Source organism: Poeciliopsis prolifica, unplaced genomic scaffold (assembly GCF_027474105.1).
Source record: "Poeciliopsis prolifica strain line A6 unplaced genomic scaffold, Auburn_PproV2 SCAFFOLD118, whole genome shotgun sequence".
Taxonomy (NCBI): Eukaryota; Metazoa; Chordata; class Actinopteri; order Cyprinodontiformes; family Poeciliidae; genus Poeciliopsis; species Poeciliopsis prolifica.
The window spans coordinates 408,621-435,379 of NW_026562493.1; the positions used below are offsets into that span (position 1 = coordinate 408,621).

General features: G+C 39.4%; 1 protein-coding gene across 9 annotated transcripts in view; it reads right to left on the minus strand.

Annotated features, from left to right (window-relative positions):
• Positions 1-26,759, minus strand: part of agrn (agrin) — a 386,496-nt gene that overhangs the window by 230,038 nt on the left and 129,699 nt on the right. The gene's annotated exons all lie outside the window — the stretch shown is intronic.

Sequence of the window (26,759 nt, forward strand, 5' to 3'; positions counted from 1 at the left end):
ATTTGCTTTAACAAACACTATCAGCACCAAATCTGATCTGCTCATTAAACCCAGAACGCTGATCATGCCAACGACAGACACTGCAGTTCACACACACCATTCACCGCTACAAGGGAAAACACATTGCTGGATTGATAGGTAGGAACACAGATTAGTTCAAGCAACATTCAGCAGGGATCCATCCCTCCTGGTATCAGAGTTTCAGTCAGATGGTAGCATCACCATGTGACTGAACACTTTGGTTTAAACACATCAGCTTGCTTTGGTACTGCTGCTTCAGGAAAGTATATTCATCCTCTGATCTCTAAAGTCAAGAGTTAAAACAGTTCTCTTGCCAAGGGGTCCAAACCAGAACCACCATGGTGTACCTAATAAAATGGCCAGTAAGTCACAGCTTCCAGATTTCATCACATGCAGAGCAACATTCACCTAGGGATCGAATGACTTCATATTTTCTAAGTATGAGTCAGTGGACTGGTCATGCAACTTGTAGGTTTTATCAACTATATTCACAGCAAACATTGACAAAAAAAAAAACTCGCTTTTACTAAGTCCATTGTGCAGAATTAAAAGAACAAGAAACAGAACATTATCCCAGCCTTCTATGTGAGCAGCGGAGAAAAGTCGCACAATGTTGAGTCTGACACCAGCTGATACTGATGATGCACATATGGGAGTCAAATTATCACACTGACTACAGTGATGCTTTTGGAACATCACAAACCAAACTTATTATGAACGGATCCCGTTTGGTTACAGTTGAACTCAGTGCTGCCACCTGCTGCTCCTCCGTCCTCCGTCCGCTCCGAATAACTTAAACCATTGATCTGGAAGGCTGAGTCCGGCATGTAAGCCAGGTTTTAAGCAAATAATCTCTGCAGAAACTCTCAGCCTCAGATGTAACAAATCCACTTTGTTATCCAGTAAGCAGACTTTGGCCAGAAACAGAGTTAGAATGAGTGGCTTCCTAGCCTTCAGCTGGCTGCCCGCTTCCTCCTCTTCTGTTTTAAGGCATAGTATTCAGTTTCTCTTTGTTCGGCGGTAAATTCTTTACATTTTCTACAAGTTGAGGTGTCTAACAATCAAACCTAGTTCACTTTCTTTCATTTTCTTGGAAAAATCTGTTTTGTCATGTGATTGCGACTAGTTGACAGGCTCCGTAAAAAGTAATTCCAGAGTAAAGCATCGACTAGAAGACTAGTTGGTGCAACTCCTACATTCACCCAGCAGCCTGAAATAATGCTGCTGCTTCCGAACCCTCCATCTGGGCCTTCTGCTGTTTCCATGACAGCCTGGTTGTTGCCCTCTGACTCCTCACTGAGTCCCATTTGAGCCTCAACAGAAGCCAGTTTGTTCTGCAGATCTGCCTGTACACACCCAGAAAACACCAAGCTGCAGGTGAGCTCAGCACCCTGAGGACTGAGGAAAACTCAGATTCTGTAAAGCTAACTTTACTGCTGCCAGTAAAGTCTGGAAGCAAATATCACAGCTTGTCCAAAATGTGGAATATGAAAGTAGTAATCATCCTGAATACATTAAAATGAATGAACCAAACTTTAAAAGGCTTTTGACTGTTTTAATAACAACTTATTTCTCAAACTTTCTGTGATGCCGTATTTTCTTGACATTATTTTTAAAGATGACAACAGCAAGAGTTTTTGTGTGAAATAATTTTAAAAAAATCAAAAATCATCAGCTTGCAAGCTTTTTTTGCTTTAAATAAAACAACATGCGATTCATTTTCTCCTCATCACTCAGATTCTCTGGAGCAGATTGTACGTCTGACCTTGACTCCTCGGCTTTTCCTTCACTCACAGGCAGCTGATTGACCCCCAGGCTTTTCTCAACTTGCTCAATCATTTATAATCAACCTTTTTGCACATTCTTTATGCTTTGGTCACAGCAGATGGCTTCATCATGTTTTCTTTAAGAGCATCTCAAGTTACACAAGTTCATTTATTTTTCCGTTTTACAATCTTCCATCACAGACTTCCAACACATTTTCACATGTAAACCTTTTTAAACTTTTCTTTCTAGAGTTTGTTTGCAGTATAAATGTCTGCCAAGTATTTTCATTGTGAGCAAGGGAAGGAGGAAAAAACAGTAGTAAGAAGAAAACAAGGATGAAATGAAACAAAAGGCCAAAGGTCAAATAATAAGGTCAGAAATAAGAAAGAACGGAAGGGAAAAAGAAAGAATTTTACTTATCCAGACTTTTATTCAATGCTAAAATCAAATTCAAACCCTTTCCAGTCTCTTTAGGAACCAAGACATCATTAGGTGAAGGTTTCAAAAAAAGTGTTTGCAATTCGCTTTCCCACTTTGCTGTGTAAAAAACCTAAAATGCCTAAAAATGGATTTAAATGAGAGGAAATGGAGGGAACTTTGTGGAACATCAATGCCAGCCAAGTCTTCTGAATGAATAGTCCATGTGTGTTGGGATCAAAGGTGTTTCTGTTCATAAAGACATATAATATTGATGCCAGGTTAGATCTGTGGCTAAAACATGAGGCTAAATATTAGACATGTCCAAAAACCCATTATCTAATAACTAACCCAGTTAGACATTATTTGGTGTCAAATGTGAATCTTAGAATGACGATGTTTTATTTCCAGTAACAGGAGGGAAAAGCAACGAGAATAAAACAAAACAAAAGGCCGAAAGGTCAAGAAGCAGAGGTCAATAACGTTATATTCCTAACAGCATCATGCAAAGCATGCATGTCAATAGTGTGGCAAAGATATTAGCATCAATGTTAAAATGTAAGAATGCACCTTTAAAAAATGTCTCATCCGTCCCTCTGATTGGACGTTAGTGTAGACAGACAGGAGTTCAGGCTGGTTGAAGGCTGAGTGGATGGAGACGGCAACGGAAAGGTCACCATGAATAGAACATGAGGGTGATCCGGGTCAGGCTGCTAAATGTCCGTCACCCTCCTGGTGATTATCTCCAGCTGGTTTGGGGGTGAATCCAGATCTCCTCCATATTCATGCCTGAACCTCACCATACACACTGCACTCAACAGGAGGGAGGATTCTTTACATCCAGGAAATTGGACTGGAAATAATGGACCCATGAGGGTGGAAGTGTGACCTTTGACTCTCCCTTTGTGTGTGTCCATGGGTATAGGACTTAAATAAAGAGCTCTGACTGGTGTGGATTAGATAAATTGATGTTTTGGTTAAGAAGGTGCTTAGAGCGATAAAACACGGACAGCCTCCATAAAGAACCTTATTCATCCTGAAGCTCCGTCACCTACATTTAAATAAAGCTGCACATGTATACACCAAGCTTCTGTCACTCTAATATAGTTTAACTTCTATCTTCTGAGCATTGAATGGCCTTTAATAAATGTCAAGATGAACAAGTACGGATCCTAAAGCACCTGCTCATCTCTGAGAAAAAGACCAGACAGGAAAAGGGGCAAAACTGCATATTCAACAAAATACCAAAACATGGAAGAAAGAAAGAAAAATCAGGTAATCACTGTGCAGGTTGTGTACACCGAGCAGAAACATTTTGCACACAACCAAATTCGCTGGGGTTTTTTTCAAGTTTGAGGGCTTTTGTAGTCAGACGGGAGAGCTGAATGACAAGCAAACAATTTTCAGCAGGAAATTGCTCATAAAACGAACATAAAATTCAAGTAAACGAGAAAGGATTTTACTTTTTTTTTCAGTTTTGGCAAAGTGCTTTATATAAGTGTAAGAGTGAGTATGATTTAGCTTCATTTAGCCACTTTGTATGAAAGCTGTATTAAAAAATAATTATTAGAACTTTTCAGGATTTCTGCCTCTGAAACCTCAAAACATAAAACCGTAAAATATTAGATTTCTCCACAATTTGGCAAGAACTTGTTGCCTTCAGTCACCAGTTGGAGTTTTCTGATGTCAAGTTGATTTGTTAGCTAAGAACATCAAGGAAATGTTCTGCATTTAAGCTGAACTCTTTTCAAAGGCATATCCATAACGCCACAGTAAGAGCATCTCATGTTTTCATCCTCTCTACTTTTAAAGCTTAAAAATGCCCAACTTTCACAAAGATGAAATAATTTGTCAGCCTCTCTGCAGTTATCAGCTAGTTTTTGATTTCAGCGTATGAATTTAAAGACGTATGGTTTCAAAGCCCTTAACATTCTAAAACATACACATTTTGTTGCTTAAACTCTGTTTTTAAATAAGATGCCAGGCAGGTTATGCTGTTCCTGCAAACAAACAACAAGTTTGTTTAGCTCCCAGCTTTGCTTAATTAAACCGACTTCAGCTAATCTTTTCGCTGTGGTGAACCCTAAAGAGAAAAGCTGAAGAGAAGAAGTTGTTCAAAATATTTCTGATTACACTCAATCAAAAGCTAACATATTTATTGGACGTTTTTAACCTGAAATAAATAAAAATAGTACAATTCAGAAATACTCTCAAACTCAGGACGTTTACAGTGTTTAAAGTGTGGCTGTAAAACATGGACATATTAAGTGTCAGTACAGAGGAACGAGTCTCTGAACATTAGAATGTGGAATTACTCAGACAAAAAAAAAGGGCAAAACTGAACCTCACACATATCCTCTCTTCACCTTTACACCCATATACCTGTCTCCAGTTTCTCCACACACTTCAGTCTTTCATTATTAATCTTTACACCAACTCTCTCTACAGCCAGACCTCAATAACTGATACTTTTCCCCAAATTCTATCTAAAAATCATTGAACATTTTCCTCTGTGAGACCAGAGTCTCACAGAGGAAAATGTAGAGTAAACTAAAAAGACTTAGCACTAAAAGACAGTCCTGGCACACAAACTCATTAGCTGTTCACACCGTGGAGGTGAAGGGGGATGAAATGAGAGTCAAACAACTTTTTACCTGGTGTTTTAATAACTCAACTCTTCCTGCTGTCGGGCCCTGATGGGACACCATTCGGCCTCACCGGCACAGACCGACGGAGCCGATGGCTCTCTGGATGAGCTGATGCAAAGCAGAAGCAGTCATGAATAATCCCATTATCCCAGAGTCGTAATTCCACTTCAGACAATGAGGAGGGCCACAGGCTGCACATCACAGCACAATGTGGTTAAAATGCCACAAAGTCCTTTTGGCACATTAACTGCTCACCTTGAAGTAGGAGAGGAAAAGCAAATACTTCGATCTCTTCTTTCTTTTTTTCAAAAATAAAAATATGTGAAGGGAAGAAATGATGTGCCTTTGAAGGCATTCACAGATGAAACAGTTCAATTTCCAAAGAACAACTTTTTTCCTTCTTTGATTTCTTAAAGGCATTATTTCAACATAATACAAATGATATCTCACTCCTTCTGCTTTCCAGGCTCTGCAACTCTGCTGCTGCTGGCAGAAACCAAAGGAGAGTTCTATAATTGAATAAAACTTTAATATCTATATGCCTCTCATGTATCATGCCATCATATTGAACTGCCTGTAGTGAAATGAACTCTTTTTTTTTACAGAAAGTAAATAAGTGATTTTTTTTCTAAAGATTGTAATTACTAATTAGTGCCTCATGTATCTATTGATCAGGTTTCCAGGTTGGACTCTGGTTTCACTGTCACCTTTAATACAAAACAAATATTTTTACACACGTAACCAAAGCTGCATATCAGTTTAGATTTCCTAGGAAATCACTTTATCAACTATGAGAGTAAAAGAAATCATAAAAACTGGTCCACTCTGACTTAATTGTCTTCATAATTATTTTTTGAACTAGAAGTTACTTTAAAAATATATATATATATATTTTTTTCTGAATCTGTCATATAAAAAGGCAGAATTATCTCCAGACTGAACCAAAATAGCCTGAGTGACCTTCTGTGGGCTGATATTACATATAGAAGATAGAAAATGTCATTTTTCTGATTCAGTATTCAGATTTTTCTGAGAAATGCATGATCATAAATTTTTTTCAAAAGCATATCTAAAATATTCCAAAGAAAAAGCTGAAATACTTAATGATGAATGATTTCCAAACAGGAAATCATTTGTTTTCCTTGGTGCTGATTGGCTGTATTCCCACAGAATGACGGCTTTGGATGTTAGCCTCTGCTGCCGTGCTAATGCTGCTACTACTGTGCATGACATCATTTATACATATTTGCTGTTTGAACTGTTCATTTTTTGAGGGAGTCTAAAGTATTTGTGGATTCTATGGATTCGGGGAGTGGCTGTGGTTCAGAGAATCCACAGCAGTACAGAATGGTATAAACCTGGTTCTGGTTCCGATTCTGGGTCAGCTCTTCATCTAGAACCAAAACCAAAAATGTAGAAGCAGCATTCAGCTTCAATGCACCACAGATCTGTAACAAACTCCCAAAAAACTGAAAAACAGCCGAAACCCTGAGTTCCTTTGAGGCTGAAGCTGGTTGAAGCTGCTTTGATAAGTGAAATTCTGATCAATATATCTGATGAATGTTTATTTGGTGGTATTTGACAGAATGTAATATTTATTTCATAACTGATGACTGCAGGAGGTTTTTATCAAGTAAGGCATTTTGAAATGTGCTTTAGACATAGACCGGACCTGAAACAACAAAAACCGTAAAGTTTTGAAATGGCTAACTGGTAACCTGACCAAGCATCTTGTACGTTTACTGAAAATTGATTGCTTTTCTTGCTTTCATGCATTTCACTGATCTTATTATAAGTTGAAATGGTGGCTGCAGAGAGTGGATGTGTTTCTGGAGGAGTGAATGACTTGTGATCTGTGGTTCTGCTCTCGGGTGCCGACTCTGGACCTGAAGACCCAGTGGAGCTCAGTGTGTTTGGGAGAACGGAGCAACTGCTTTAGGAACACCAATAAATCTCCATAAGAAATAGTTTCCAGCAGCGAGTCGGATCCCAGGTCTTTTAGTCCCAACCTGCTCCACTAAACTCTGCCAGTACGAAGGTGGTAAGAGCCTCACTAAATTGGTATGCAGCTGGACTGACTCACTTTACAAATCCATCATGTACACGAGTTTCTTCTCTGAGCTTTAACAGGATGACTTCATTTGTCAGACATATTTTACACAGTGAAGCTATTTAAACACAGTAAGCGGAATGACACATCCTTATGTTGAAATATGTGTTGCATATGTTACACCCACCTGGACTCATTAGAGAATCCTTGACGCAGACATCTATAGTGAGGCCATGCATTCGAATAATTGATAGAAGTGTTAATGTTGAATACTGAAGCTCATTAAACGTTTGGAGAGAAAAGCTTATTAAAGGAAACCAAAATGGTTTTTTTGTGCAGCAATAAGCATTATGAAGTGAAACAAACTGTATTGCTAATGGGGAGAGGGAGCAGTTCAAACTGGATCTATGAAGCTGCAACTTTTAGCTACAGAAGAAAAAGAGACAAAAGGCAAAAGCTCAAGCTTCAGTAACATCTTTTCTGTTCTTGCAGTCTTTTTAACAGGTTCACATTCAATCTCAGAAATCTTTAGTTACTCAGTTTCAAACTCCATATGAAGCTGAAAAAATGATTCATAAATCCTTATGTAAGACGCAGTGTCACTAAAAATATATGATAAAAGGTAAAATATCATCCAAACCAGTTTTCTCCACTGCACATTATCAACCTTCAGCACTGAGTTAACGTGGCTCAGGTGATGAACATAATATATGAGCTGAGTTATTGTTGCTTCAGTTCTTTGTTTGTCCTTCAATCCATCTGGAATGATGAAAAGAAGAAGAGTTAAAGGGCAACATGCTGCTGACAGCCACATGTTTGAGGAAGACGATGGGGAAGAAAAGACAGCTGACAGGATCACCTGGTACTTGGTGTGCGTAACACCTGAAACCAGGCAGCAAAACTGTGAGTGACATCACAGCACCAGGTTGGACTGTTCACACATATCACATCAGGAAAAACTTCACCACATAAGGAAACAAGGCAATTCTTATGTTATGTCTGCTTAGCCAAACTGTAAACTGATACATGAATTCTGCAGATTTTTGCATCTTATGGTTTTGAACACAACTTCAATAAGCAGCTAAACCTGCTTCTTCAGTCCTGTTTGTATCTAATAAGACAGGAAGTCATCTCAAACGAAGGAAGTCCTGCTGAAAAGTTGAACAAGCAGCATCTGTGCTGTGCCTGAGCGCTGTAGAGTAAAGCAAAGAGCGCTGGATAAAGTGGACCGTGCAACGGCTCTGCTGATTTCTCTCTGGTCTCATTAAAACTTGATGAAGGTGAACACTCCCTTTAAAAGCAGCAGCATCTCTTTGACAGAGTGCGGCCTGCTTTTGCCCATTAGCATAATGTGTTTGGTGATGGAAATGGGCAGGATGGTGAAAACACAACTTAAGGCTGTTTGGAGCTCAGGCTCAAACTTCCACAAGTAACCAAGCAGTTTATTTCCCCCCAGTTTTGTAATGCCTCTTTATATACCTTCAACTTTTTCACATTTTGTGACATATTAAATAGCATGGTATAGTTATAAAATACCCACAAAGTAGGAAAAAAGGTAGAGATATTTTTGCAATATTTAACATTTTAAAGACACCCAGATCTTCCAAAATAAATTCAGTGCAACTAATAACCTCCAGAGGTCTCTAATTAATTGAGTTCATAATCTCAGCATAACTCTTCTGTTTTGATATTTTCATATTTTTGAACAATTTGCTGTATGGAGGATTACTCTGGGTGGGTTACTTCTCCTGAGTAAAGAGGAGAACTGTGGAGAACATTTCCACTTCTGTTCCACTGATATAAAACAGAACACAAAGGACTGAAACCCTGATGGATTTATATGAACTTTTTCTCATCAGTTGAATAGTATCAGCTCCTTGGTTTTACCTTCTGTCATTTCCCCAGTGACAGTTTGCTTTTCCCTGGGGTGCACAGCAACAAATGAAAACCTTCTCACCATGAGATAAAATCTGAATAATTCAGTATTAAACCCATCTACAGAAGGAAGAAAAAGAGACTTTTTGAGGAAAAACGTTGCAACCAACCCAGAACTTTTAACCACTTAAAGTTCTGGGCGGCATGTAGAAGCGTTTGTGCGACCGCCTGGAGCATTTGTCTGAAAAAGGAAATCCTTTCAATGGCAAACCTTCAGCGAACAAGTGAGGATTGAAATGTAATGCGCTGCGCTATTATTGTTTACTCCTTATGTATTGCCGTACAAGCACAAAAAAAGGGGCTGATGGCCGTCCATAACAAAGCCAGAGTGTCACTTCAATGACTGCAGAGACAAAAACCTGAGGCACCTCGCTTAGTGGCCTCATCCAGTGGATGTTCCTCTTGGTTGGGGCGCAGGTTGAGTGTATTTGTTGTTGGTGGTGGGGGTTAGGCCTGTCGCAATAAACAATAATTCAATTAATCGCACAATAAATTAAAACTATCAACCTCATTTTAATTATCAGCTATATCGTTTCTTCCTGCCCTTTTCTCTTACTGTTGATGACTCTGAATGAAAAAAGGCTCAACTCCAGTGCTCTCCTTCCTTATTTCCTTAGAGTAATGCCCAGTGTGCGCTGCACCATCTTAGGTCGCCGATTGTCAGCCCATTATCAAAACCTGAGAGACACATTAGCCGACAGAAGTCCTAGCTATAACGGTTCGATTGAACCGTGTTGTGTCCAACAATGGACACAAAATAATAAGTCCAGTTCACTAATTTGAAACCAGGCATTAATCAATTCCTTACTACAATCTACCTGCAATGCATGTGGCTACTGTCAGTCTGACTGAATGAAAAATTAGAACCTATTTATGTCACGTAACAAAGAACAGCTGAAAAGTTACCGGGTTTTCTGGTAGAAATCCTGTAGTTTGAACTATTGCATCAGGCAGTCGGATTCTTCTCTATTTAAATCTAATGATTACTGAAGGCCAATATACTATACAGACTTCATAATCTGCACTCTTTTGGTTGAATGCAGTGTTTATTTCCACTTTGGCTTTATGTTGTTTAGTTTTTATTCAAGTCCATTTATTGTTAATGGAGACTGAGAATCTATTTTATTTTTGGTTTTGGTTGTTTTATTTATTTTGTATATCAGTCCCAGTGTTAAGTGTTCTTTTGAAAGTAAAGTGTATCTATCTTTGCAGGAAATCGCATGTATTATTACATAATTTCCATTAAATCAATGTAAAAAGGTCTTCAAACAATATTATCGTTTATCACAATAATTTTTGAGACAATTTATCGCCCAGCAAAATCTGTTATCGTGACAGGCCTAGTGGGGGTTGGGGAGTGAGTGTATTTGTTTTGGGGGGAGTGACTGAAAGGCAGCACTGCATCAGCTGAACCCAGCATGGTGCCAAGGTAACTGCACATTCCTATTCCCCCCTTGGTGGCTTCATAAAAGTCTCTGTTTGAACAAGCGGAGGTGTGTGTGCCTCTCGGGGGACTGACGAGCGAGACCGGCCTGAGGTTTCATCACAGACGAGTTACACCCTGCTAGAGTATTTACGCCTCTTTCCACATCCTGTTACATTATTAATGTAGTTTGTTTGGATTTTATGTGACAGGTCAATAGAAGTGGAGAAGGAAAATTGTAGTTGTTTTACTTTTGTTTTTTCATATAAGAGTGGTATGTTGCTGTATTCAGCCCTCTTTACGCTGAAGCCCCTAAATAGAAAGCACCACACCACTAACTGAAGTCACCTGGAGAGCAGGACGACCACCATAAGAACACATATTCACATATTAGTGTAGCCCAGTCAATGTCCAGATCTCAGGCTGTTTTCACACCTTATAGTCCGGTGGACTTGGATCAACCACGGACCAAAACTGCTGCTGCTCCACCTCCAGCTGCTGTGGGTCTCTTTCTCTCTGCTCTGAGTCAAACCAAAACCCTTTGAAAAAGCTATTCCCCTCCTCGCCTGTGGGGCTGCTGCACCAAGAACCACTGAAGAAAACAACACAAAAACCATGGAAGAAGTATCCGTTGGTGCAACTTCCTTCTTCACCAAATGGAAAATAAGATGGAGGCGTCAGATTTTAGCAGTTTGAGGATTTGTCTTTAGTCTTTGGCTAAAAACCACGAGCCATTTCTCTCACTAGTGCTAGGCTAACACGTTAGCTTTGAGAATGCCCTACACTGTAGTCCACTCCCTGTTTTTCGAAGTGGACTACAGCTAATTTAGTCCACTTGGCTAATTTGGTGTTCACATTCAAACTGAACCAGAGTTCACTTCAACCAAACCGAGGTCTGGGTTTGTAGACGAACCAAAGTTTGAATTTTGGTTGCATCAGAGTTTGATTAATTCACAGTTCCTCAAACAAACCGGAATCTTTACACAAACAAACTAAAGTCCAGTTAATGTGGACCAAACAGGGCCGGTGTGAATGCAGCTTGAATATGATAAAAAAGATTTGGAGCATGAATAGACTCCAGTCAATCTGACTAACTCTGACTTTGCAAAGAAGACTGGAAAAATATGTGACCTTTATTGGTTCTGCATCAGACTGATTCTGATAACACTGCACTCTTTATGTGTATCTTTATGTATTCATCTTAATGTATGTTATTTATTTTATTTCACAATTCATACTACATGGTGTTGGTCTATCATAAAAAAATCTATTAACACATGAAACTTGCTAAAGTGACAAACTGTGAAAAAGTTCAGAGTTTGAAACTTTTTCACATTCCAGGGCACTATATGCAACACTTGGCTTTGTGAAGTTATTTTTTAATTTAATAGAACAGACAGAGAGCAGAGCAGACAGCTGAGATACGCATGGAACCGTGCAGGTTGGTGACCTCCACAAACACTGCAGGAAATACTGGCCTATAAAAGTGGAAAACCCAATTTATTTAATTTCTTTATCTCCTTCCTCACAAACACACACATACACACACACATACACACACACCCGTTCTCAAAGGTGTTAAATCTTTCCCCCAGGCTAACAAGTCCTCGGCGCCAGGGCAAAAGGGGAAAGGATTTCTGGGAATAGGAAGAAAGTTGAATAAGAAAGATAACAAGGAGGATTTTAAATCAAAGGTGGATTTCAATTCAGGTCAAATTCCATATTCCAATAATTTAATAGTCTCTAAAATACTAATCCATGATTAGTTATAAAAATAGACCTCATTTGGGAAATATTTATCTTGGATATAAAAAGAATACAGTAATAACACTGTAGGAGAGGTAGTTTTTATAAATTTTAATAAACTACTCTCACAGGAATGTCGCCATGTTGTTTACGCTGCAATGCATTCTGGGTAAATGATGTGCAATAGTAAAACTGTCTGGCTCCTCCAGTCAAAACAGTGATGAGTAACGTTATGAAGCCTTTTTCAGTTTGTTCCGGAGCTCTTTGAAATAAATTGAATGTAGAAATCACAAGAGGAAATGAAAATAAGGAGGACCAAACAGAGGAAGAGGACACAGGTGGCCGTAGGAACTGCTGGTGTTTTGCTGCAGCTGCCTTCAGTTTCGTAAATGAAACAATGAATGACGGGTACCTCTGGTCAGACAGCGTGATCCGGTAGGTACTTCTGTAGCTCTGTGTCCAGACTTTGCCACCGGCACCGGACCTCCATGGGCCGGTTGTCAGTGGTGACAGTACCACAGGGAGAATCACTCCTGTTACCATCTGAAAGAGCGTCCAACTGCCTGTGAGCACGGCATTAATTCTTAGCTCGTCAAGGTAACATCACCTGTTAAAACCTTCGTAGGTTCTGCTGGTATAAATGACTCAAAGTGTTCTGGAGAAATGTCCAGGGTCCAGATTAGGTCCTTCAAAAGTTGTGCTCCACTCTGGCTCTGGCACTGTCCTTTTCTTTCTTTCATGTGGGAAATTGTCCACATTTGCCTCAAGTTCTATTTTTATGTTTTTAAATTAAAGTGGATAGTGTCACAGGGTGTCATTATTGAAAATGAGTTCTTTATCAAATGCAATCTGATAAAAAACTACTCTGGTACAGTTAGGCATCCTGTGTTGACTCTGTAGATTCCAGTCAGAATGAACCGTGATGCGTCATGAACCTATCGGTGAAAAAATGGCGGCCTCCATGGGTAAAATATAACAAAAGATGTACAGTTTTCAAGTAATTATGAGTTTTGTCGTATCACACACAGCAATTTTTTAGGTCATAGGAAAATTGCAACATATTTAGGCTAACATGTTCAACTAGTCGTGTATCCTTTTAAGGTTCTCTTCCATCAGCTCTGTTTCTTTGTTCCTGCATTTCCAGTATTTTCCTGCTTCCACTGAAGTTTTCTGTTATTTCGTGGGTTTAATTTTTCTCTCTTTATGCTACGAGATTTGCTCAGTCATTTTACATGAAGTGTCTGAACATCTTTTCAGCAAACAACGCCAAAAGGAATGAAAGGTCACAGATGTTTTGTTCCTCTACCCAAAACCAGTGCTTGACGTTTTCTGACCTCAGCCACATTTCTCAAACCAAAATTGTCATTTCTTGCACTGAATTAGATATGCATACTTAGATATGCACACTGTTTTTCAGACAAAAGCAAAATGAAAAGTTTCAGAGAGAGGTGGGATTTTTTTATATCTCAGGAAAGTGTGCGTGTGTGTGTGTGTCGGGGTGTGTGTGTGTGGTTCAGTAAAGGAGCTTCGACTGTTTTTAAGGCAGAAGCTTAAAGAAAAGATAATATCACCCTACAGAAGGAAGCTACACAGCATTAAAAGAAAATTTTGCAGTTTGCTGCCCGTTTTTGTGATGCTCCCAGCAGAACTGATTTTATAGCAAACCTTTCAGGAAACGTCCAGGGTCTTCCTACCAAAGCAAATTAAGAACATGACCAGTGGTACAGCTGGAGGTGGATCATAACAGATCTTAAGGAAAAACAATGTCTTTTATTTTCTGTAGCCACAGACCAAACACATATCGATAAATCACCTACAAATATCGATTTCAGCTTGATCCTCCCTCTATTATACTGAGTTCTGCTTCCAGATATTACAGCAGATATCTTAATTTCACCTGTCTAAATTATAAAAGCTGTTTAGACAACATCCTGTTTATAAATGCTATTTGAAATGAATTTATCATCTGACTGATCTCTATAAACCCCATTTTAAAGAGGTGTTACCAAATCTCTTCAGCAGAATTTGTGAAAATCATCTGAGGATTTTAAACGATCAGAGTGTTTAGAAAAATAATTGTAAACAACAACATAGAGACACTATGTTGCATATTTATGCATATTTTATCATGTAGAAGGAACATATGACAAACAGGATTGTGTAATTTCAGTGTGGAATGAACTGAATCTAACCAGTCACACCAGTTAGAAACCTATTCACCTCCTGGCCTATGGGGGCACTGCAACAAGAACCACTGAAGGAAACAACACAAACACCTCAGAAAAAGAGAAGCACAGTTTCCTTTTTCATGAAATGCAAATAAAAATGGAATGGAGATTTTCTTGGTTTCTCTTTTGTCTTTGGTAGAAGATCACAAACTATTTCTTCTGCTAGGACTAGACATGGGCATTTGTTTTGGTTGCATTTACCCAGAATGCCTTGTGCTCATGTCTGCTTCCAGCTTTGGAAGTGGTCTCCAGTCAGCTTAGCGTCAGACCGCAGAGTTCACTTTTATCAAACCAAGACTTAGGTTTTTATGCAGACCAGAGTTCACTACTTTCTGGACTTTCTACACAAACGTTTGATTAAAGTGGACTAAAGAGGGTTGGTTTCATTTAGCTACTGCCTGGTTTTTCATCATTTTTTTCTGTCTTAAATTAGAAGAACTTAAATAACTATTTCAGTCAGAATATTTTTGATCGGGTTCTGTCTGTGAGCACTGCTGTAGATCAGCTGCTGCGTCAGGAAAACTCACCAGGCTCTGCTCCAGCTTCTGGCTGAAATTACATCAGGTAGAAAAAGTAAAACCTTCCAAATCTGAATTATAGCTGCTAAGTTTTAGGGATCCATCTGCCAGTGCATTATTACTTCATATTCATCATTTTTAAAATTTGATCTTTGAACTTAAAGGTATGAAAATGTTGAATATTTATTCATAAAAGTAGTTCCTTTCCTGAGTTAGAGCCTGGTATATAATGGAAGAAAACCAGCAGCCCTTCAGGATATATCATGTTTGCTGGAACGAGGCCAAGCGGCACGCCGTTTAAAAGCACAAAGCCTTCAGCCACAGCTGTGAAGGAGGAGCGCATCACAACGAAACTCAAAGGACTCCGATTCACTACAGGTTTTGATTTACTTGCAGGTAAAATGTGCTCTTTGTGTTTTACATAAGTTCTATTTAGTTCTGGAAAATTACCTGTAAAAGGTAATTTAATTAAAGATGGTGACAGCTTTCTAAAATGTCACATTTTCACATTTGTGGCGTGTTGAAGAACAACTTCAGCAGCAGCAGGAGGAGCAGATCGTGCAGCGGTGACACCAGGCAGCTGTGGGAGAGAGGACCCACCTGACACCAGAGGGACATGTCACCACTAATTCATGTCACATGTGGGGAAACTCAGTGAAACAGCCTTGTTTCCTACAGGTGAGCAGCACATATTGACTTCATCATGCATCTGCAGTCCACTTTACTTTGAATAATTTGTAGTGGGAGGGCTTATGCATGAAACAGAGTTGTCAAGCATTTAAACATGTGGTGAGGAGTCAAATGATTTGTAGTTCATTGAAACTTAGTTGTGAAGAGATAAAACAATACAAAAGAATATCTTACTGTAGACGGAAAGAAATCTAAACTTTATGCTTTTCCATACAAAATAATATTGTTTCTTTACAAATCTATTGTCTGGTTGCAGGCAGAAGCTAACATTGAACCTGTGTTTCACAAATATTAAAGTATTGCTTTCTTATGGATTTAACACTGCAGCACACTAGGGGTTGCATCAACTAGTTGACTACAACACTAGTGGATTCTACAATGACTTTTTTTATGTTTCCAATCCAATAGTCGCAATCATGTGACAAAACTGATTTTCCCAAAAAAATGAAAGAAAATAAATTGGATGAGTTCGTCAGGCAGCTCAAACTGTCTGAGGAACTCATCTATAATTTACTAAAGAGAAAGTGAGAATTTCAGCAAGGGCTACTGGAATAGGGACGCTGCGTGGTGCCGTGGTCAACGCGGCGTCTGGAGACCGACTCCCGTCCTCGGTCAGACAGCCGCTGCTGAGTCAGCAGAGCTTCCTGCTGCGCATCCGGGTGGCGGAGCAGCAGGTGGCAGCGTTGAATTCAACTGTAACCAAACGGGATCCGTTCATAATAAGTTTGGTTTGTGGTGTTCCAAAAGCATCACTGTAGTCAGTGTAATAATTTGACTCCATATGCGATCATCAGCTGGTGTTTAAAATTTTAAAAAAGTCAGACTCCACTATGTGCAACATTTCAGAATTTCCTCCGCCGCCCACGAAAAAGTCTGTGACAATGATCTGTTTCTTGTTCTTTCAATCCTGTATAATATAATTAATTATGAGGGGGATTATCAATATTTGGCATGAATATTGCTGATAAAGCCTCCAAATGGCTGTGAAGCGTTTTTGCGCTTACGTCAACTCGACTTTTATCTTATTATAGTCGACCTTAAAAAATATGAAGTTGTTCAACCCCTATGGCACACACAGTTTGATCAGCAGTTAAGCTGCAAACATTTTTTCAGACATGCTTAAAAAGTTCAAAGCTGACCAAAACCTGAAACTCAGTAAGTAAATCTCCTATCAAATCTATGCAAATGTTACTTAAATGCTGCAAAAGTGGCCAAATAACAGCATGATTCACTATGCCATGTCAGTGCTCTGTCTGCACTAATGAAAATTTGATTATCTGTTTTAATGTTGAACTCCTTGTATTTGTGAGGTTTCTTTTCTTATATTATTTTATTGTTTTAATTTTGTTCATCCTAATATGGCCAAATGAACATTCAGGACAGAAAACATGATTATGACATTATAGCAAAAATAACAGTGATATTTACACCTTTACACCAGACACAAGCAAAACCACAGCATGTCGAGGCAGCATACCTGCTATAAAGACGTGACAGGACATATTTTTAGATACACTGAGACTTCAGGGTGATAAATTGCCACAGCATCTTAAAAGCATTTCACGAAACTACTAAACTAAATCTGCAAAAGTCAACTAAATAAAGTAAAGAAATCCAAGTCTTGAATGAACAGAGCAGCCAGTTGCAGTTAATAAAGTGTTGTCCTTAGGTGTTAATGTTTCACGCAGCAGTCTCATAAAGCTTCACGCTCCATATTTGCCTTCAGTGACACTCGCCGCTAATTATGGTGTTACGGAGCGTGCTGCGGTGCACGAAACTCCAGTGGATAAAACAACAAGCTGAGCTGAAGGAGTGCTGAGCAGACACACAGCCATGTGCCAGCTTGCTGCTGCCTTATTACGGGAAACCTTTGACATTTTTCACAGCACTTTCTGTTAATGTGCTCATCTCACTGTGTGACTTGTGAAACTTAACTGCTTCACATTCCAAAACTTGCTCAAATAACCAAAAATTACAGAGCGTTGCACACAATGAGGCTTATTCCCTGAGCATACAATCAGTAAACATACAAAATAACTTCCTATTTTCCCTCCAAGAATAAACACAACAGCTAAATTGTTCATATTACCATCAGTTCTTCATTATATTTCCATTTCTCTCTGCCTTTCATTCATCCCATCATTATTTAAATGAGCAGGCAGGTGGATGCACGAGGTTGACAGAATACTAAGCACTCGCTCTGTTTGTTCCCTGTTGTGCACACAGTCCCTGTAGTGTATGGCAAAAGACGAGGGCAATGTAATGTAATGATGAGCTAAACGGACAGAAGGTAAACAAAAAAACACAAACAAAGCAGGCTTTAGAGAGAATTAATGATCCAGATGTTGCCAGCGGAGCTGAAAACCAGTCAAATCTTGACAAGCCGGCAGAATGAACCATGGACAAGTTTTCAGCAGCAAGGTTCAGAACAAGTCAGGCTGAGATTCATGAGTCTTTAGACAGCATGCACATCCAAATGGCTCCACAACAGAGGAAGGAGTCAGAAAAGATAGCTAAACAATAGATTAAGAGATTAATGAACTGTGAAGCTGATCATTAATAGGTGGGAGAATGAGATTTAAAAGTTAAAACAATCTGGAGAGAACAAAACAGTTTAAAGATGAAAGGTTGTGAATTTTAAAAAATCTGGAGTGCCATCAATAAAATATGATTAAGTCTTCCAGAATTATGCATTAATATAGCTTTTTTGTCTTGTGTTGCATGAAATTACAACAGAGGAACCGATTCAGTTTTCTGGGATGACTTCAAGTCATTTTGTTAAAGATCTAACATAAAAATATAATAGTTACTAAGACTATGGAAGCAAAGCATATCTGCACTACATGTTTTCAATTTGGGCTTTAGACAGCAAGGCTAAAAAGAAATACATGCAACTGTTTGTATAAATGCACTCACAGAACAGACACAGATAAATACAGTGTACTTTCTTTAGAGACCACTAAATGCAATCAAATGAAATATTAACACACCAAAGGAGCAATGGGTTTGCTGAAAATATTTCATTCACCTTATTGCTGGTGTTGATGTGGGACTGACTGCTTCCCATTCATTTTGATGGATATTTTGATTGTTAATCTGAAATAGTGAGCTGTATTTTTTTAAATAAATCTTATTCTATATAATAACAGACATGTCAAACTGTTTGCTGCTGCACCTCTAATCAGGTTAAACTCCATTTGTTGATTCAATTGGCGAAAGTTTAATATGCACCCAAAGTGAAACAGGATCACTTCTGAGATTATTTTCATTTGGTTAGCCAAATATAATCTAAATTTGAAGATTATAATTGTGATTAAGACCCTGAGTCTTTTCTTAATTTAGTTTGTCAAAAGAAACAAAAACACCCAGAGGAAAAATGTTTAGTTGACTTTGTGATTGAGTTGACAAGCAGGGAAATAATGTTGGCTTCTATGAAGGATGAAAGCACTGCAGGAAGCAGACAAGGTATGATTTCTATCATGAAGAGGAGAATAGATACGGTGGGTCCAGGTTTGTAGAATGAAATGGTAATTTTAGTGATAATCACAAAGGTGAACAGAAATCCAGGCAGCACAGGTGAACGATGAGGCTAAGAAGTCCAGCCTGCTGGTAGTACGGTCAAAGACATGTGACATGACACTCAACATGGATCCAACAGGGAAACACAGACAGGCAAGATTAAGTACACCAGGGAGTAATCAAGGGGAAACAAGAGGAAAACTGGAGACAATCAAACGGTAAGTGGGACAACATGGAGACCCAACTGAACACAGAAACCTAAATTAACACACAGAAAAACCAGATCCTCACAATTGCAGGTTGTTTTTTCCCTCCCGGGGTTTTTTGTGGGCTCTAGTGTCCCTTACATGAAGACAGGCTGACAGGACGGGGGAAAAGACATGCAGCAAGTATCGTTGGGTCTGGGAATCAAACCCGCAATGGCTGCTTTGAGGACTCAGGGCCTCCAAATGTGGGTCACGCTATCCCCTACGCCACCACAGCACGCCCCACAATTTCAGGTTTTCAAACAAAAAGTCTGTATGAATGAGGTGGAAGGCCAGGCCACGTTACACCACACCAAATGAAACCAGGTTTCTACCAGAAATATCTGGGCTGAAATCAACTCTGCTGCTACTGCTTGAATGTTGATGCTAAAACAAACTGGCACAAATCACTTTGTCAATGTGCATTTGAGAAGTTTTGATTTTGGTAATGATTTTATTTTTAGTTCTTTACTAAATAATAGAAAGAAAACAACTCCTCTGTAAGTAGCTGTACCAAAATTAAATACTATGTAACTGTGACCTAAATATCCAGGAACATACCAAACTGTAATGTTAATCCACTGTAACACCATAACTAGTTATTAAAATCTAATTCCTGGTTGAAAACTTAGATGTCAACACCAAAAATGATTTTTTTATCTAGAACAGTTTCTAGTTTTGGAGCTTTTTCTGTGTGTGAATCACTGGAAACCAGAGGGAAATCGGCCGATTATAATCGGCCGATTTCCATGAAAAAGAGTAGGATCGGTGATCACTGATCACTGATCACCTAAACCGATCACTTGTATGTCTCTTTGCAGCCTGCGTGTGCAGCCAATGATTGGTGATCAGCATTGATCGGCCCTGATGGGAGATCGGATTTGGAATCAGCAGCAAAACACCTGATTGAAGCATCCCTACACCAATCAGGAAACATCATGGAACTGAAGTATAACTAACCACAAAATTATTACTAGATAGAACTTTCTTATTGTCTGCTATGGTAAGCACAGATTTATATAATTACTGGTCTAATTTAAGTTTTTTCAGACACCAGCCAAGCATCTGATGCTGTAAATGTGCAATAGCTTTAGGTTTATGAAGAAAAACCTGTGAGTCACTGAGCGCTCCATCACTGAGCGCTCCATCAACGGCTGTTCTGGGCTGGATCTCCGGTTTCACATCAGTTTCCTGCATGTCTTCTTTTTCTCTCCTCACATTTGTTCCTACCAACGTCTTGTTTAATTAAAAACATTTTCTCTACCTTCAGCAGAGGCTGAACATCTCAGAGATCAGACACATATTATAAAAACATTTTTAATTAAGGATGTGTTTCTACAGGAACATAAATCTGGATATTTGTCTCCCATTGTTTTACTCGTGCCTTTTGGATGTGATTCAGTCTCCTCCAGGACAACACGAAACCAAACTGTTGACCAGTAGAAGGCAATGCAGCAAATCCTCTGCACTGGCTTTGCATATTCAGAGGGTTTACATGTAGAAATGCATACAGAATGGCATAAGTCTTGCAGAGATGTGCATAAATGCTACTTTGAAAAGTGCATAAACATAAATGTGCTATCACCCTCCATCATGGTGAATGAACCAGCCTAGTTCAGTGTATAAATACTCTGCACACTGTGAGGGAGTCAGACCTATAGAAACTTTTAAGTAAGAGGGACAACAAGGCTCTCTCTTTTTATTTGTCTCTTTGTCTCGATATCTTTTCCTGTGCTCTGTCTCGCTCTCTGCTATCATAAGTCTTATTAAAACTGGGGAATAAGGAGAACTCAGACCACAGCCTGGTCTTCTGCGAGGGGTTAGTTAGCAGGATGTATGTGTGTGTGTGTGTGTGTGTGTGTGTGTGTGGGGGGGGGGGGGGGTGAGGGTGTGTGTGTGTGTGTGTGTGTGTGTGTAGGTGTGTGTGTGTGTATGTGTGTAGGTGTGTGTGTGTGTGTGGTGTGTGTGTGTGTGTGGTGTGTGTAGGGGTGTGTGTGTGTGTGTGTGTGTCAGCTACTTACTGCAGTTGGAGCGACCACATAAACCATAAATTAAGAATAGATTTTTTTATGGGGACTGCATGGATACATCTGCAGATAGATGCATGTAGACCTATAAGTGTAGTGGGTTAGAATGACCAGCAAGCAAAAGCAAACAATTAGGTAATGATTTGGTCTCCTACATATATATGAAGTCACATCTTAACAAACTAGTTCAGTTTCACAGGATTCAGTCTTCACAACATTTCCTCTGATTGTTGTTAATGTTTGTTAAAGGAATAAGGTTTTGACATTTGATGCAATGAAGTCTTTGGTGGGTTTGTATTCAGCTGAACAGCAGTTTAACATAAAACTTTGTTTAGATAGTTTGAGTTGAAACAACCCTGCTATTTGGACTCATTGATCCTGCTGGTCTAAAACAAGGACAGTGAAAGTCTAACTGAAGGTAGACTGATCTTTATGTTGTACTGAATCCAAACTCAAGTTCCTGTTTTAGCTAGCGATGCTCATGGCAGTCGCTAACAAAAGTTGCTACTCTGTTAAATAAAGCCCAAACTGGATCTGACTCTCAATGCGGCTCAGATCAGTCCAGTGTTTGTCCTGGTTTGTAGCACAAACTCTTTATCAGCTCCATGCTGCACACAAAGCAGTTTGATGTGAAAACTTTCCCCCTGCTGATCAGCTGACTGTGTGACAGAACAGTCTGTCAGACACGAAAAAGAAAAGTTTAATTTTACATCTGCGTACATATCCCCTTACTCCGAGTATGGAGTGAAAAACATGTGGGACCTTGAAAGTTTCACCCCAAATCCAAAATATATTTCATGGTTCAGAAGAACTGAGATGGTGTAAAATTCACCCAGCTCTCCTTTTAAAAAGTTTTAGAAGATGTGAGTCGGGTCATGCTGAGTTTGAGGAACTCCAGAATGAATAGTTTCATATCTACATGAACCCCCGGTGACCACACAGTTAAAGTTTTCTAAAGCATTCCCACGACAGATAAAAGTTCACACAAACCGTATAATCCAACATCAGGCTTTGGGTTGGTGTGTGTGTGCTACAAATGGAAGCACACACACACATCTTAAGATTCAACTGCAATCAGTAAACAATGTATCTGACTGAGCCCAGAAAAACAAGAAGCACAGGGTGAAATGTTCAGCAGTGAAACTTGTGTGAGTGTGTGTGCAAGTCTTGACAGAAGATCAGTGAACTGCAGATGTCTGACTCTAACAGCAGCAGATGCCACTGTGAAAAAAAAACAAAACAAAAAAAACAGAACCGCACAGATATGGTTGAGCAAAACATCCGTAACCCTAAGGAAACAGTGACTGCAGCGCTGAGTTAACAGCAGAATATCACAGCAGAGTACAATTAAGAATCACGTTGACCCGGGAAGCCATTTATTTTCCCCTAATTAGCAAGCTGACAATGAAATTCGTCACAACGATGACACTCTACTAGTTTGGTTATTTTCACTCAACTATTAAATTAGTGCCTGCCCATCACAAATCCAAGCAGAATGATATCTAATTCAAAATAACTTGCTGCTGTGTTAATCAAAAACACAGCTTGGGATGGTCGCGCCATCAACATGTGAAAGACAGAGCCAGCTCGTTTAAAGTGACATGCAAATTACTTCCAAAATATGACAACGAGCTGAGAGGAGGAGGGCTCCCTGAATGTTTCTGCAGACATGCTGAGTGACTTTTTCACAGATGCAAACCTTCAGATTTAAAAAGGCATTTTATTTACAACTGCATTACGAAAACAAAGATTTAACTTGAAGGTTTCTGTCTTAACCGTCAACATGAAAATATATTAACTAGTTTTCATGTCTTTTGTTTTATTAATTAGCTTATATAATTTACCAGGGATGTTTAGTATTTTTGATGTGAGGTGGTGTAAAATTAGTTATAGTTCCTGTAACTGTAGAGGAAATATATTACAGTAAGTTTATAAAATTGTGAACAAATCTTAAGAATAAGATTTCTAAAAACATATTCTAAACACAAGATTTTTTACAGCAGAAACAAAATGTGTTTTGATTTACTCAAACGTGGTTTTGGTGTGTGGTGGTTAGACTCTCACTGTTTGCCTGTTGCTACCCAGTACTAATACTCTTCTGAAGGAAAGCGTCAGAACAATTCCTAACAGCAGACAAATTTACTACAAATGTCAAAGCAACATCATTAAAGATCCTGAGGAATCCTGAGTGGCAGCCCAGCTCAAGGCTGAGATATCTGGCAACAGGACAAGACTTAAAAGTCTCACTTTAGGCTGACATTTCACTTGTAGATTTCCTGATCAGAAACCTACTGCTGAATCAGATGCAGTGAACAGAGATTCTGCCTGACAGCTTCCAGGTAGCAACAACGGACGGTTTCAGTACACTGAGCATCCACATGAAAAACCCACCCATCCTTTCAGCTCTGCAGCCTGTGAATCACCTGCCTTATCAATAAGTCAGGTTTATTTCGCAGCTGCAGGGTATATAAAAGAAGACCTGGTCTGTGAACTACAGAAACAATTACTGCCTGTCAAGAGGATCAAAAGCAAACAGTGCTGCACTTTCCAGTTTGGTTTCTCTCTCATGGCAGCTGCTGTTTTCCTCTCTTTGGACAGCTGATTCGAAGCTATCTTAGCAGATCAATAGTGGTTAAGCTCGGGTGAGATGAGGCAAGCCTGAGTGCAAACTGTACCTGAAGGTTGGGCCTAATCTTTTGGTTTGAATAGTAAAGCCACATGTGACTTTAAGAGTTTGCTTTCTGTGACTAGCTCTGATGTTGCTAGTTTTGTAGCTAGTTTCTTAAATGGCCAGCTAGCTACTGAGCTAACTACCATCGGCTGTAAGGTTTCTTATCATTGATTTGCAACATTTTATATTATGATAACATTACCACTATAGCTTAGCTATACTTTTAGCATGATCAAACTCATCATATAACAGTAACATTAGATTTTCACTTACAGCCGCAGCAAGTGATTGATTTTCCTGATACATGTTCTCATCCCTTTTGAAAGGTTATTTTATTATACATGAAAAGATAAAAGAATTTTTCTTCTTATGATGGAGTTAATGACATGTTGATCAGAACAACTGATGCATCTCAGACTTTCGTGTTTTGTATGAATTGTCCCACAGCGATTTACTATGAATCATAACTTATTTATTCTCAGGAATCATAACACTGAATTGACCTAAATTTTGATTGAGAGATAAATTAAATACAGTTAATTAAGCTGCATATTTTTTAAGCCAGAGAGCAGAGACCCCAGACGCAACCATTCAACCTGTCCACCTAAAAATGTAAAGTAATTATTAACTTTTAGAAAAATGATTAAATTTGCTCATTTTTTCTTATTGTTTCTTTGTAGTGATGCTCTGTGAAACAAGGCGTACATAGATGGAATTTAGCCCTGCTTTTTGGAAGATTTGTGCAATTTGCTTGATAAAATTAAGCCCACCTAATTGTATCACCACTTGTCATAAAACTGGGCTATGAAGCTCCTCTGTATGAACCGGACACAGCCACAGATAATCATAATCCTAAGGCAACTTTTCAGCCTCACTTTTGATATCTTGATGTGAGACGTTCTCTGTCAGCCTCCCTGCCCCGGCTGAAAGATGAGGTAGATAATTCTACTGTTGTGTGAAATCTATGATGTGAAAAGATTTAATTAAGATAGGCCAAGGAGTCCTAATTAATTCTGCCTCTTTGCACGTCGGGCTTACTGTCAAGAACAGAGGGAAAAGGCTTCGGCAGAATAAATTACAGGGATGCTGTAACCGTTCTTCAATCAGTCAGAAGGAGGTGATGGAACTGATGCACTGGGTTTCCGTTTTCTCCCAGAGGTTCTGTTGGTTCTTGGTAATGTTTTTCCACATTAACTGAGCCCACTAGCACTTCTTTTGCAGCCGTCCCACCATCTAAGATCAAATCACATTTCAGACCGGGAGTTTATTTTGACTGTCAGTCCTCTGGAGAGACCTGTCAGTGACAAAATGTGAAATTGAAAGCTTCTCTGCAAATGGGCTCTTGCTGGGCAAGTGGTGCTGAACACGGTGACAGTCACTAGAGACCTCTGAACTATCTAAGGCTCCACTCTTCCATTACACCTTCCTTCCTCCTGGTCTCTGGCCTATATTGAATCCTGATTGGCTTTTGTTTAGTCACTCACATCCAGCTGAAAGTGGATGAAATGAAAGGCTGTCCTCCTGGGAGCCATCTTCAGTGACTTTCCTCTCCCACTGAAGACTGAGACAGAAAAGTGAATCTATTTCTGTTCAATTACGACTATTTTTGGCCACAATCACAACCCGTCTGAAGCTTGACATTAACCTATTATAGATGGCTATCGCAGCTGTGCTCCTGCTTCTTGTCCTTGTCCGGCGGGGAAGTACTGTCCATGTTTTTCTAAATCTGGACATTTAACAGCTTGAGGCAAAAGCCTCATTTATCAAGCATTTCTCTCAGCCAAGCTCCATTCCCCCAAGTCCAATATTAATCCCCCAAGCTGCAAATTCTATGAGCTCTCCAGCTTTGGCTAAACACGCAACAACTGTCTTATTATCAGGAGACGACAGGCAATAATGACTGTGGCCTGAGCTAAGCAACTGCTCCTTTGAGCTTTCAAGGAAAGCAGCTAATTAAAGGCTGCTTTATGACTTTTGTCACTTTTTGGACTGGTGATTATGGGCCATTCATCGGGGAAGATTCGTCAGCTATTTGTGTGTGGCACACACCATACATATCATCAAAATGCTTTTTGCTTTATGTTGTGCCAAAGCTGCATATTTCTCCTCAGCAAGCCTCCAGATGCTTCCTCTGTGTCTGCAGAAGGAAATTCTTCAACTTTCTGCACTCTCTCCTCCTGCTAATAAGGACATCTCATCAACAGCATTTCAGAGACAAACTAGGCTGTTTAAAAATGCCGGCTCCTTGGTATTTTGTCGATGATTTCCTGTAATTAAGTACTGTGGAGTGGAGCGTCTTTGGCTCTAAGGACAAGTTCAGTGGAACTAGCTCTGTGCTCTTTGAAGCCAATTTGAATAATGGCTCAGCTGTATTAGCACTCTGCTTGTCTCAAGCATCTTTCCCAATACTCCTCCACTCTTTCAGAAACTATACATTAAAAAAAGAGGGAACGTGGCCCGCTGCCATATTTGGGCCAACTCTAATTGTCTAACTAATCTCCTCAGCGTTAAATGACCCAGAGAAACCGGGTCCCAGAGGGCAGGCTTATCCCGCTGATTGGAGACTTTGCTTTTTGTTTTCCTTGGCATATTAAACCGACGTAGGCTGCTGGTGCAAAGCCTACAAAACTATTGGAAATGTAATTAAGTGCCAGGAGCAGCTTTTAAACGGTTGACTAGAGCAGAAACAAACTGTGCCCTTCAGCCAGCAAAAACTTTAATACATGGGAAATGAGTGGCTCAATCAATAGGCAGGACCTAATTTCTTTTGTTGAGGAAAATTCAATGCAAGGCGGGAGCGGGATGCTCCATTGTGCTGAGTGCCGGCTTTCAGCAGGATAGTCAGAAACAGACC